Raw genomic sequence first — 14,451 nt, 5'->3', positions numbered from 1 at the left:
ACCGATACGCATACACGGTATAGTTGTACATAAAAATTAGGCTAATCTCAAATCTCTTTCGTAAAAGTAATAGGTTCAATAATATGTTATGATTTCCAGATTGGCTTGAAACGGGCAATTTTCTGCACAGAAGAGTAAGAAGCTATTTTTTGTCATTTCCTTTTTGTATTTTGGAGTAATTGTCATAACTTATTCTTTTCTTCAATACATATTATTCTGCAGGTAAATAACAAACATGTCTGAAATTAAACAAATTTTCGGCAATAAGCTGAAGATTTCGACCTTTTTATTATTATTTTTTTTTTTAAAGAGGACTCAATCCTTTCCCCTAAGACTTTTTGTTTAACAAAATCTCCGGCAAAATCTCTAACCAATATGCTCCTATTGGCGGTACGAAGGTGTATATTTCGAATTAATCTGCAAAAGATCGAGTAATTTTATTTTGAGTTTTGACTAGGCAAATCAATAAATTATCAACATCTGTAAAATCTCCCAATCTCCACAGTAACGGTATTGTCTTCAAGGGGGGGGGGGGGGGGGGGGGGCGGGGGCGGGGCGGCGGCTATACAGTGTCTATGTAGAGTTCCCTGCACTGCTAGAAATAAAAGAAATATGAAAAGGAGGGAAAATGAAAGTAATATAATGTGAACAATGATTAAAATTCATGAACATAACCATACAAAAATATGCTTCAAACTACTAGATATTCTTTTTTTTTAAGAAGTTATTTAAAAAAACGAATTTTATTTTGTTATTTGTGATGTCATACCAGTAGCTTCCCATTGTTAAGTAGTAGGCCTATAAAATGCATATATTTCCGTTTTGTAGTGTATGGTAACAGTTTTTTTCTTTGAGGAACGGGTGTGAAACAATTTGTTGATATATACCTATATAGTATAGCCAGGCCTAAACCGTTCATTGATATTTTTTTACTGAGCTGTTCGCATATGACATCACAAATCGCAAATGAATTTCTATCTTTGATGGATTTCTCTCAAAACTTCACCATTTTTTTTTTGGGGGGTTACAATAAACATTTTGACAGGGTGAACTTCCCCATTTGCTCGCTCAATCGCGACTCACGCAGTTTGTAAGTTCTAACCAGGTGAGCTTCGGGTCGAGGCTTTGCCTCGGCCCTCCCCCCCCCGAAAAACTGTTGACCACAAAGAAAAAATCATATGTAGGCCATATTATATATTGAATAGTAATAGGTATAATATACAGATATTGACTGATGGGGTGTGTAATACAAACATTCTTTGGACCGCCGGATTTGTATTTTCCCGAGGGGTTATTATATTTTCCCGAAGTGCGCAGCGCTGAGGGAAAATATGATCACGAGGGAAAATATTAATCCTTTAGGTGGTCCAAAGAATGCTTTTTTTACACATCCCATCAGTCAATATCTGTTATATTAGATAGCCTCTAATGATGAAGATAAAGTTAGGCCTATAACGATGCGTGCATATATTCACAGTGATTGATTGAACTGGTATAGATCTAACGTTAGATCTTGATCTATAAGTAACGTTATTCTAATCCTTTTCTATTCAAATCAACTTTGTTTAGGCCTAGCCCTAGATCTAAATCCAAGTTCGAGCCCAGACCAGGTCCAGGACCCAAGGCAGGCCGATAATGCATGGTAACATCTAATCCACAAGAGGGCGCCATACACGTAGAAAAATATATTCATGGACCGGTTGGTCAATATATTCATCGAAGGTGGACCGGCTGGGAAAATACATTGATTTTGATCATATCACGTGACGCGTAATGGACCAATCGCGCTCGGCTATCTGTCTTGGCTATCTAATATTAAGAATTATTTACCCATGGTAGCCACTCTCAGCTGTAAGATAGCTGTTCTTCCAGCGGGACCTGCATAATATGTTATTATTACCCTTCTCCGTTCTTCATACGTCGAGCGCATGACAAGAAGGTCCCATTTTTAACGTCTTTGGTATATTACTCGGCCGGGATCGAACCCACGACCCACCCCCCGTCCATGAGGTGGGCGCTCTGACCGAGCCCCCGGGGGGCCACTTACATTGGCGAGTGGATACCATGCGCGACCAAAAAAACACGTAAAAAGGATGTCTTTTTCACGATAGGGCACGTTACGTACGTAACGTGATAAGGGTGTCAAAAACACAAAAATAATGAAAAAAGGGTATCTATTTCACTAGGAAAATTACGTGTTTAGGGTCTAATTTGAGGAGATTATAAAACAAAATTAAAATGTTTTATAAAGGATATCCTTTTTGCCCCAGCACTACGTGTTTAGAGTCCGATTTGCGCGAGGTGTAAAAGGTGGGGTCGTACTAAATCAAATAAGGTAAAGCCGACGACCGAAGCACCCGTAACAATAAAACAGTACTTGTTTAGGGGTTCATTTCAGGGAAGTTTGCCAAGAGTATCGTTTTGTTTCCAATACTTGTTAAGGGTAGGGTTTCTCATGCCAATACTTGTTAAGGGGTGCATTTTCAGAATATGGAAATTACGTGTTTAGGGTGATTTTCGATACCTCATGGTCGCGCATGGTATCCACTTGTGAATGGAAGTGCCCCCCCCGAGCCACACTCCGGGGCCACACTCTATACGCTCCCTCCGCAGACATACATGCTCTATAGCTGTGTTTGGTCTACTAGAAAGACAATGATCTCCTGCATATACAGTTTCTTTCAAATTGAACTCCCACCATGATCGAATATATCAATACTTTATGCTGTTAAATTGATGTTTTTAATTCTAGTTTTTGGTCAAATGTATTTAGGGAAGGCCCTATATATGTTTTCTTCGTTAAGTTATTCAAAATGTATACTATACTATTAGTAGGAGTAAACAGGGATATCGATCCAAAATTTAGACGGGGAGTTGGGGGGGGGGGGGATAGGGGTGAAACTAAAGCGTCAAATTAGCCGGAAGACATAATTTTGCACGTGAAGAACACCGAAAATGTGGCAATTTTGTAAATTCAATAATATTTAACGTAAAGTTTAATTGTTTTGGTGCTTTCCGCTGCCTTTCAAACACTATATTGCATTGCATATCAATACAATATTTTCAAGTTGTTAAAAATATTGGAAGGGAGCAAATAGATACACGCGATCGATGTCAGTCTACTGCCATCTCTAGCTATGACTGACCACTGCCAAAATAATTACCCCTCGAACTGATTTCGAATATTGTATCGTGTACCACGGTTAAGCAATGATAAGTCCCATCCAAGGTCGCAAAGTGCTCTGTGAAAAAATACTACCGGTATTCACGGTTGGCGATGTAACCTTCCTTCCCGGGGGGGGGGGGGAGCATTCACGAGTGGATACCATGCGCGACCATGGGGTCTCGAAAAGCACCCTAACCTATTGGAAACAAAACGATACTCTTGGCAAATATTCCCTGAAATGAACCCCTAAACAAGTACAGGAGTGTTTTATTGTTACGGGTCCTTCGGTCGTCGGCTTTACCTTAAGTTTAGTACGACCCCATCTTCTACACCTCGCGCAAATCGGACTCTAAACACGAATTGTTGGGCAAAAAGGACATCCTTTATAAAACATTTCAATTTTGTTTTATCATCCCCGCAAAGTCGACCCTAAACACGTAATTTTCCTAGCGAAATAGAGACCCCTTTTTCATTATTTTTGTGTTTTTGGCACAATTATCACGTTACGTACGTACGTAACGTGCCCTATCGTTCAAGAGACATCCTTTTTACGTGTTTTTTTGGATCGCGCATGGTATTCACTCGTCAATGTAAGTGGCCTCGGGCCTTTCTTGCTACAGAGGCGTCGATCATGGGGGGGGGGGGGCGATCGCCCCACCAATGAAAATATTGGGGGGCAAACATATCGTTTAGCCCCCCAATAATTCCGCATGTGCAAAAAACAAAATAAGATTGTAATGCTACACAGAAATCAGCAAGCGAGACTGAGATACACAACTCATTCTTTATTTAAAATCGTGCTTAAAATGTCCGATTTTCAGATTGGAATATATAAAAATGTTCAGCTCGCGCTGCGCGCTCGCATCATTTCTATAGCAAAATCCTTATTTTTCACGGATTAAATAGATGAACAGAATGACCAGTTTTCAGTTTTGAACCCCAAAGAATTCCCGCTTCGATTTGCAATAATCTTTTGTTGGATCTTATTTTATTTATCATGTTCTTTATTAAAAACTCAATATTTTCAGATCGAAATATCAAAATTTTCAGCTCGCGCTTCGCGCTCGCATCCATTGTTTGGTTTTTAGATACCCATCTTAATCATTGGTACCAAAAATGCTTAGACTATCAAGCCTTCGGATCTCAGCTCGGTCTTGGCACTCACATTATCTGTGTAGTGAGACATGTATTCTCATGAATTACAAACAGTCCTAAGCAGGCACCTTTTTTCTGTTTTCAGGTCAGTATAAAAAATTTTCAGCTCGCGCTTCGCGCTCGCATTAATTTGTTGCTGAGATATGTGTCTCTATCTCATGAGTCATATATATATATATATATAAGACAGGGGAGGCAGGGGCAGGGGCACTTGCCCCCCCCCCCAAAAAAAAAACAATCAAAATGGAAATTACTCCTTTAAAAATAAAAATGTGTCCTTTCTCAAAAGAAAATACCTTTTTAAAAGTACATGGTAACATTTTAGGTTAGAAAATTATATTTTATTGTCTCGCGCTTCGCGCTCTCATCAATATTGTATTGTAATACTCATTCTACAAAAGCACTTAGAATGTCAAGTTTTGATCAGAAATCAGATCAGCTTGTGTTTTGAGCTCGCATCATTTATTGCTTTGTAAGAAGCCTACCTACTCATTCTTTTTTTTTCATTACAAAAAGTGCTTAGAATGGCCGTTTGGAATTAAAATAAGAATATTTTCAGCTTCGCGCTCACATTATTCATGAGATAATGTATCCTATTTATCAATCACTAAACGCAGTCCTTTTCTGGTCAGTATTACAAATGGCAGCTCACGCTTCGCACTCGCGTCAAGATATAGGCCTACTCATCTCTTTCATAATAACAAACAAGTGGAATGCCTCTGGCCGTCTCACCTGCATCACGCTGTTCAATATAGCAGCAGTGCAGACTTTGAATACTACTCTAACTCGCACAAGATGTTCAGTGATACATGGTTACTCTTATGTCCACTTTTTATGAACTAGACCAATAAACTTACAGAGATATGATGGTTATTCAACAAAAAAACCCAACATGGCCAAAGTTCATTGACCTTACATGACCTTTGACCTTGATCATGTGACCTGAAACTCGAACAGGATGTTCAGTGATACTTGATTACTCTTATGTACAAGTTTCATGAATCAGATCCATAAACTTTCAAAGTTATGATGGTAATTCAACAGATACACCCAATTCGGCCAAAGTTCATTGACCTTTGACCTTGGTCATGTGACCTGAAACGCGCACAGGATGTTCAGTGATACTTGATTACTCTAATGTCCAAGTTTAATTAACTAGACCAATAAACTTTCAAAGTTATGATGGTAATTCAACAGATACCCCCGATTCGGCCAAAGTTCATTGACCCTAAATGACTTTTGACCTTAATCATGAGACCTGAAACTTGCACAAAATTTTTAGTGATGCTTGATTACTATTATGTCCAAGTTTCATGAATCAGATCCATAAGCTTTCAAAGTTATGATGGGAATTCAACAGATATCCCCAATTCGGCCAAAGTTCATTGACCCTAAATGACCTTTGACCTTGGTCATGTGACGTGAAACTCATGCAGGATGTTCAGTGATACTTGATTAACCTTATGTCCAAGTTTCATGAACTAGGTCCATATACTTTCTAAGTTATGATGACATTTCAAAAACTTAACCTCAGGTTAAGATTTCGATGTTGATTCCTCCAACATGGTCTAAGCTCATTGACCCTAAATGACCTTTGACCTTGGTCATGTGACATGAAACTCTAATAGGATGTTCAGTAATACTTGATTAACCTTATGGCCAAGTTTTATTAACTAGGTCCATATACTTTCTAAGTTATGACGTCATTTCAAAAACTTAACCTCAGGTTAAGATTTGATGTTGACACCGCCGCCGTCGGAAAAGCGGCGCCTATACAGTGCGTATCAAAAAAAACGGGACAGATTTGAAAAGTCTATAAAATTTTTGTTTCAAATCATGATCTCTATATTTTGGTGTCAATAGGTGCTCTTGGGTCTTATCCTTCAAATGTAGTTTAAAAATGTAGTTTTGTTCATGCTTGAGTGAACACGGAATGTTTTTGTCTGGGGTTAAAAAGGAGGCTTGCGCCAAAATGGCATCAAATGATAAATATGATGATCGACTTCTCGCTAATCAGCAGACTTCCTCTTAATCTTTTCATTAACTTTGCCATAATTTTCGAATTATGCGGTCTAAATTCATTTCCAAATCTACTTATTTGCTTGAATATTTCTGTTGTTCCTTTTTAATATGTTCTCTTTCAGCTTTGAATATTCCTTCTTTAGGCAAGAATAATTTTTTTAAACCGAAGTATGGGAGAGCGTGTTTTCTTTTTTTTTTCGAATCCTTTCATTGTGCTACAAAGGTTATGATGCCTTTGAACAATGGCATACTGATGGGTGGGGGCTTGGGGTGCTCACCCACCCCCCCCCCCAAAAAATGTAAAAAAAAATCATGACCGAGAAAAAAAGGTGGAAAGAGAAATAACAGAAAACATAGAAAGTGAAATATGATATCATTTTCTGAATATTATGTCAAAATCACAAATTTTGATATTTTAATGAAAAAGTGGAAATGTTTGCTTGCTCGCTTCACAACTTTTTAATACATTTTACCCGATCTGCGCTGTCTTACTCCTTCAAAATTGACTCAGTACACCATTGCCATTGAAAGACATGAATCTTTTCCTGTTTGTCCTGTCAAGCACATACTTAAACTTTTTTTTTGTATTTATGTTTTTATTGTAAAACAAAATAATATATACAATAACAACAAAACTTCATAGCTACTGTACTTAAGATATCTACACAAAATATCTACACAACTGATGACAAGACGACACATACACAGGACAAACACGATTCTCTCAGTAACAAAAAGATAAAGAATAAATAAATAAGTAAATAAATTAATCAATAAATAAAAAATACATAAAGGCATCCAGATTCCAGAATATGGAGAAAACAATAATTTGGTGAGGGATAAGCATTAATCTACATTAAAGGACCACTTCTTGAAATGCAGTGCCAATTTATCATTCTTTTCAGCTATATAGTATTCTGTTTTCTGTTTTACTTTGACAAAGGTTATGAAAGCCTGAAAGTTTAAATCAATTTCTTGAAACTTGCATCTCATAATATAGAATTTAAGACATAAAAATAGGAAATTAATACACATATCATGTTTGCCACCAATATCAAAACCAAAAATGAAACTGATATCAGGATAGACTGTTGTTTCATGAATAATACTATCAATGTAGTCTGTGAGCTTCTTTCTAAATGGTAAGACCTTTTCACATTCACAAAAAATATGTTTTAAAGTTTCAGGGTATTTACCACAAAAATAGCACAGTGGTGATTCACTTCTATCGATTTTAAATAAGAAAGACTTCACTGCAATAGCATTATGAAATAATTTGAAATAAAATGACTTTAACTGGGTCTCTATAGTACATCTGAAATTTCTCTTGTGGACTGCTGGCCAATCAATGTCATTGGAATCCAAACCTAACCATTCTTCCCATTTGCTTTCTATCCTTTCACAAGACACAAATTCTTTACTTCTCAAGACATCATAAGCATGTTTTGGAACCTTACAAGTTTTTACCAACCGTGATAAAATTGAATCAAACAAGTCTTCTGTTACCTGTTTAGGATCAAGAAACCAGTCTAAATAAATAGCATTCAATAGTGAATCATATTTCCTTCTATCCTTAATGGGAATATCAAAATCCAACACTAACTCCTCAAATGTTTTTACCCTATTGAATCCATAATACAATTGACAGATAGTATGAATACCTCTTTGCTGCCATACTGGATAGTAAAAAAAAGGTCTATGTTTTACACTGACATTTTTGTTCCACCATAAATAGTCTTGTAAATGATAATGATGTAAATTCATGTCTTTCATCATTGCAGACCTATACTCATACCAAATACTTAAAGATGCTGCTATTTGACAGTTTCCTATTCTTCTCAAAACGCAATGAGGTGCCTCAGTTTTCCACAATACAAGATGATCCTCATTAAAAATTTTCAACATTTCTATTTCAATACATTTCCAAGAATTACTATAACTTTCATCAAAAAAAAGTTTTACCCACACCATTTTCTGCGCTTTAGCATACAAAAATGGATCAATCATTTTGAGACCACCTTCTTCATACTGGTTACATAATATACTCCTCTTTACACGGTCATTTCCATTACTCCAAATAAATCGAAACAATAAGCTGTTTAATTTCTTGAAGAAGGTTTTAGGAATATCAATACATAAGACTGAAAATAAATACAAAAGTTGTGGTAGTATAAGTGACTTAATAACTGTTATTTTGCCCAATAAAGAAATACCTCTTTGTCGCCAACAATTAATGGTTTGTTCCATCTTTTTCAATCTTGGAGGAAAATTGAGTTCGTAAAGGGACTTAATTTGTAAAGAAAATGTAACCCCAAGAGCTTTGAATGTTCTAGAATTCCATTTTAATCCTTCCTCCTGGAAGGGGGGTTAAACCACTATTCTTTAAACTGCCAACATGAATGGCTTCAGATTTTGCTACATTTATTCTGCATCCTGAGAAGGTAGAAAAATAATGTAAAGCTTCAAATAAATTGAGAAAAGAATCAATATCTCCATTCAAAAAGCATATAGTATCATCTGCAAACAAACTGACCTTTTTCTCCAGGTTCCCTATCTTAATACCATGTATATCATGATTATCTCTTAATGCTATTGCTAGAGTTTCTATGGCTAAGACAAACAGATAAGGAGAAATAGGGCAACCTTGAAAAATGCCTCTTGACATTGAAATGGGACGAGACAAAAATCCATTGTTAGTCACATAGCTAACTCTGTTATTATAAAATGTTTTCACCCAATTAGTGAAATTCCCTCCAAGATTAAAATACTCCAGCACCTTAAATAAAAATTCATGTTCTACACGATCAAAAGCTTTTTCAAAATCCAACAGCACTATCGAACCTGGAATATCTACAAAATCTGCATACTCAATAATATCAATAATAGTGCGAATATTAGCACTTATATTACGTCCTGCTAAAAAACCCTGTTGATCCGGATGGATTAGAGAATTCAGCACTTTTTTCAAGCGATTACTCATAATTTTAGCTATCAATTTATAGTCAACATTTAACAGAGATATAGGGCGATAGTTCTTAACATATAAAGGATCTTTACCCTCTTTGGGCAAAAGGGTTATTACTCCATCTCTTTGGGATTGAGAAAGCAAACCATTGGCAAAAGAGAATTCATATGATTTCATCAACATATCTACAATATCATTAAAGAACACAGTATAAAATTCTACAGGTAGGCCATCCAGGCCAGGGGTCTTGTTAACTGCCATAGACTTCAATGTTAACCATATTTCGGCCTTGGTTACTGGAGAATTTAAGCGGGACACATCATTCTGGGACAGTTGTGGAATATCAAGGCCAGAAAGAAATCGGGAAGCTGTTTCAGAATCATCTTTAGAGTAATTAGATGAATAGAGAGACTCAAAAAATAAATGTAATTCCTTAAGAATTTTATCAGTAGCCACCTTAATTTCTCCATTATCCAATTTAAGCTGCCGAATTGTTTTCTTTTCATTATTCCTTTTTTCCAAATTGCAAAAATATTTTGAGCTCTTTTCACCATGCTCTGCCCACTTTATTCTTGACCTCACAATTAAGCCTGCTGTTTCCTTATCAAGGATTTCATTCAAATCCTTTTCTAGACTGGCTAACTCTGCAAATAAATCCTGGTTTTTGTCATTTACATAGTTCTTATTTTGGCATTGTGGAAGTTTCTGTTTAAGTTCTGAGATCTGTGTTAACAAATTGTCTTTAGTTCTATTCCTTTCTTTCTGTTTTCTACTAGAGTATTCAATACAAAAACCACTTATATAACATTTAAATGCATCCCAGATAATATTGGGGTTCTGCTCTGACGACCTATGAATTTCTTTAAATTCTTTGATCCTTTCCTTAATGAAACTACAAAACTCAGCATCATGTCTCAAATAATTGCAATTACATTTCCAATATCCCCTTCCTCGAGGAGGGTGACCCAACAAAAGTGTCATAAAAACAATTGAATGGTCAGAGCATATACCCCCTCGTATATCAGATTCTTTAACCATACTAATCAAGTCACTTGATACAAAAATATAATCAATCCTTGAAAATACAGTAGGACTTTGTTGATGTCTAGTAAAGCCATATTCCCTTTCATGCTCCCTCCTCCAAACATCTACTAGATTAAAGTCTTCTGCATATAAATCAAACATTTCTTTAGCATGAACATTGCTATGATGCTTTTTTGAACCTTTATAATCCATTGGACCCAAAGCTATATTCAAATCCCCAGCAAATATAATATTAGAGCTACCTAGTTCACATAAGTTTTCAAATACTTCAATAAAAAAGTCTGGGCTATCTTCATTTGGGCCATATGCATTCACCAAAATAAATACTGATTTATCCATTTCAATTTGTAATATGATATATCTTCCATCCTCATCTGAAATACAAGATAAGATCTTCAAATTTAGGGAAGGCTTAAACAATATTGCTACTCCTCTACTTTGGGTAGAAAAACTACAAAAACAAGCTTGGCCCCCCCACTGGGTTTTCCAAAAATTTTCATCCCTGGCTTGGGAGTGGGTTTCCTGTAAGAATAAAATATCATACTTTTTCTCATGAAAAAAAGAAAATAACTTTTTCCTCTTGAAATTGTTTTGTAAACCCCTGCAGTTGAAGGTAATGATATCTAAAGCCATTTTACGTGGACTACCAAACACATTTTTTCTCTTACCACTGCACTCTTATCAGAAAACCCATAGTAATAGTATTCACCTAAAATGCAATTTATCACCAATTCTGGTTGTTGTACATACATATATTCTTTAAGATACATGAGAGACAACATAAAGACATAACAAAAACATGACAGACAGACAACACATACATGAACATTTAACAATGAACACGTAACACCTAACAAAGATCTTGTATGAATGAACAACAAACAAAAACAATATAGTAGTAATCCACTACAAAAATACCCCTCCGACATTCTCATAGCTTTGTAATACCTCACAAATACTGACAAATATAACTTTCTCTTCACAGAGGTAAGCTACCAACTCCCTTAACTTCCCCTACTCTCCTCAAAAGTAAGGAGTGTTTACAAAATGCGTGTACTGAAAAACAAAAACGGTTAACCATAGTAATGTCACGACGACTATAATGTCATAATGTCTATGATGTCAAAATGTCTATGGAGTAAATAGCTTCAGGGAATTTCCCTCCACATACTTTATCTTGGCGGGATATACGAAGAAAGCCTTCTTTCCTTCTTCTCGCAACTTCTTCAGGTGGGGGAGCAATGCCTTCCTCTCAGCTTGGACTCGGTGGCTTAAGTCATTTCCAACAAAAAGACGTCTGCCTTCATAAGTGAAATCCTTCTTGAATACCCCTACGCAGGTCTTGAATACTTTCTCTTTCTCCTGATAGGAAGAGAAGCACACATGGATTGGTCTGTCCTTGACCTTTCCATCTGCACCTGACTGCTGTGGACGGGGTCCTGTTGGTGTACGGTGAGCCCTTTCAATGCCGACTCCAGCAAGACTTGGATCTACCTTGCTCAAAAAGCCAAGCAGGAACTTCTTGCACCCTCCTTGCCTTCTGGAATGTTGAAAAATACTACGTTATTACGCCTAGATCTGTTCTCTAGATCGTCAACTTTCTCCCAACATCTCGCCAGCTCCTTCTCTAGTGCTTTCACCTTCTCATCACAATCCGCTACATGAAATTCTAACTCTTCTCTCACCTCTGACATCTGCACCCGCAGCGAATCGAAGCGTTTCTCGAGCCTTAGTTCATCGACATAGGCTTGAAACCAGGCAGGCGCCCGGCTCTCCTCAGCACCGACGATTTCGGCGTGTAAGGTCGCCGCATTACCGCTGCAAACTTCGGCACTCATGGCATTCGAAACATGCATTGAATTCTCCTTAAACAACTTATTTTTAGAGTTACCTTGTGCCTTGGTTGGAGTGTCCTGACGTTTTTGTTTCTTTGACATTGTAGAGGCTTGAAAACCGAAGAGAAATGTAGATCAAATGACTTAATTTGTGAGGTACAAACTTAGCGTGGTGCTTACTACGTAGCCGCCATGACAGTCCCCAGCACACTTGGTGAAGGATTCAATAGCCCATAGGAGTCATGTCTTTTAAAGGTACCATAACAGAATTTGTTTCACATAATAAAAGGATTTGAATAATTACAAATTCTCCCAATGAATAATGCAAATCTTCCTACTTGGGTTGACAAAAAGTCTTATTTTCTTACTCATGAAGGAAAAATTTAAAGGTGAAAGAAGTTTAAATGAAAAACAAAAGAAGTCAGGTAAATAATTTAATTTGTAAATGAAATTTGACAGCATACTTCGAAAATTATGGCAAAGATAAAGAAAAGATTAAGAGAAAGTCTGCTGATTAGCCAAAAGTCTTATCGTCAAATTTTTCATTTCTGCCATTTTGGTGCAAGCCTCTTTTTGAACCCCTGACAAAAACGTCCCGTGTTTGCTCAAGCATGAACAAAAATTATTTTTAAAATGACATTTCAAAGATAAGATCTCACAGCATCTATTAACATCAAAATATAGATATGATATTTTGAAACAAATTTTTTATAGACTTTTCAAAACTGTCCCGTTTTTTTTTATACGCACTGTATAGGTGAGACAAAAACTGCACGGAATGTTTAATTTTTTTTACATGAAATGTCCAAAAGTTCAGTGAACCCGCGATTCGCGCTCACATATCAAGGATGCCCCTTTAAGTAATTAGCGCCATAATATTGATCAAAAAGCGAGTTTCAAAACTTTGCTTTGCTCAACTATAGGCCTACTACAAAAACACACATATTGCAACATAAGTGCCATTTTGGGGTTCCCCCCGGCCCAAAAACGAAATGACGTTCCGCCGCCCCTGTACACCCTAAAAAATGAAGTGCTAATTTAGCTCTTAAAGAGCGTGTATAGTGACTGCACTTCGGAGTGCTGATTTGTCTAGTTCAAATTTGACACTGCAACTACGTTGTGTAAATTCAGCTGTAGGTCTCATAGGTTACCCATCGATCAATCACAATCGATTTTCTTGAGAATCAGTAATAATTTGATGATTTATGTATATGCTCGCTGAAGGAAGTTGGAGATGAGTAACTGTTTTGGTAACATTCGTAATTCCGAAAGTTCGTGTTTCTGAAGATTCGTTTTCCGAAGGTTCAACGGTCTGAATTTTGTTATTCCAAAGGTTTGTAATTTCGAAGGTTCGATATAATCCGAAATCAAAATAAGGTTTAAGGGGTAAGGCATTATAACCCCGGAGTTAACTAGAATACCCAGTATACCCCTAATTGTCGCTCATAAATCCCTTCCAGATCAGTATAATTGCACGGTGATCACTTTGGCTTCTTTCTTCCCTTCCCCCTCCTTTCCCTTAATTCCGTATATTTTCATTTCTATTTCATTTTCCCCATTTCTCTCCCCCTCTTTCCTTTTTTCTCTCAATTAACTCTCCCCTTACTTCCCGGCCGGCCTCTCGACCACATTTCCTTTTCCTTAGTTCTCTATTTTGTTTCTTTTCCACGGTCCTTTCCCCGTTCTCTTTCCATTTCCCTTTCCCCTTCTACTTTTTTTTTGGGGGAGATAAAGACCCCTTCTGCCCCCTGCTCCAACCATTGGCGGCGGAAGCCAAAAATTTTAGGAGGGGACAACCCAAGAAAAAAATTTGACAAGCAAAAAAAAAAGGTTCTCAACCTAAAAATTTTAGGGGGGACGCGTAGGAAAAATAAATTGACAAGCATGCAAAAAAAAAAAAAAAAAAAAAAAAAAAAAAGTCATCAACTAAAAATTTTTTTGGGACCGTCCCCCCCTCCTCAAATTTAGGGGGGACACGTCCCCCCCGTCCCCCCCGCTTCCGCCGCCTATGGCTCCAACCCATGGATGCGCTTGTCCAGCAGAAAACATCATGCCGCAGGAAAATTCAGTGCATGTATTTTCTTTATTTAGCATTTGTAGGGTTAGGACACCGTAAATCGAAGTTATAGGTAATTTTTTGGTCGTTGTTTTCATAAAAATGCGACACCACACTGCACGCACGTTGTGTACATGCATGGAATGTGTATGCCGTGCATATAGGTGCCGTGTGTATGCATGACCAATACGCAGTACAGTGCCAGTGC

Source organism: Lytechinus variegatus, chromosome 5, assembly GCF_018143015.1.
Source record: "Lytechinus variegatus isolate NC3 chromosome 5, Lvar_3.0, whole genome shotgun sequence".
Lineage (NCBI taxonomy): Eukaryota > Metazoa > Echinodermata > Echinoidea > Temnopleuroida > Toxopneustidae > Lytechinus > Lytechinus variegatus.
The sequence above is the reverse complement of the archived record's forward strand: the minus strand, read 5'-3'. Positions refer to the sequence as shown.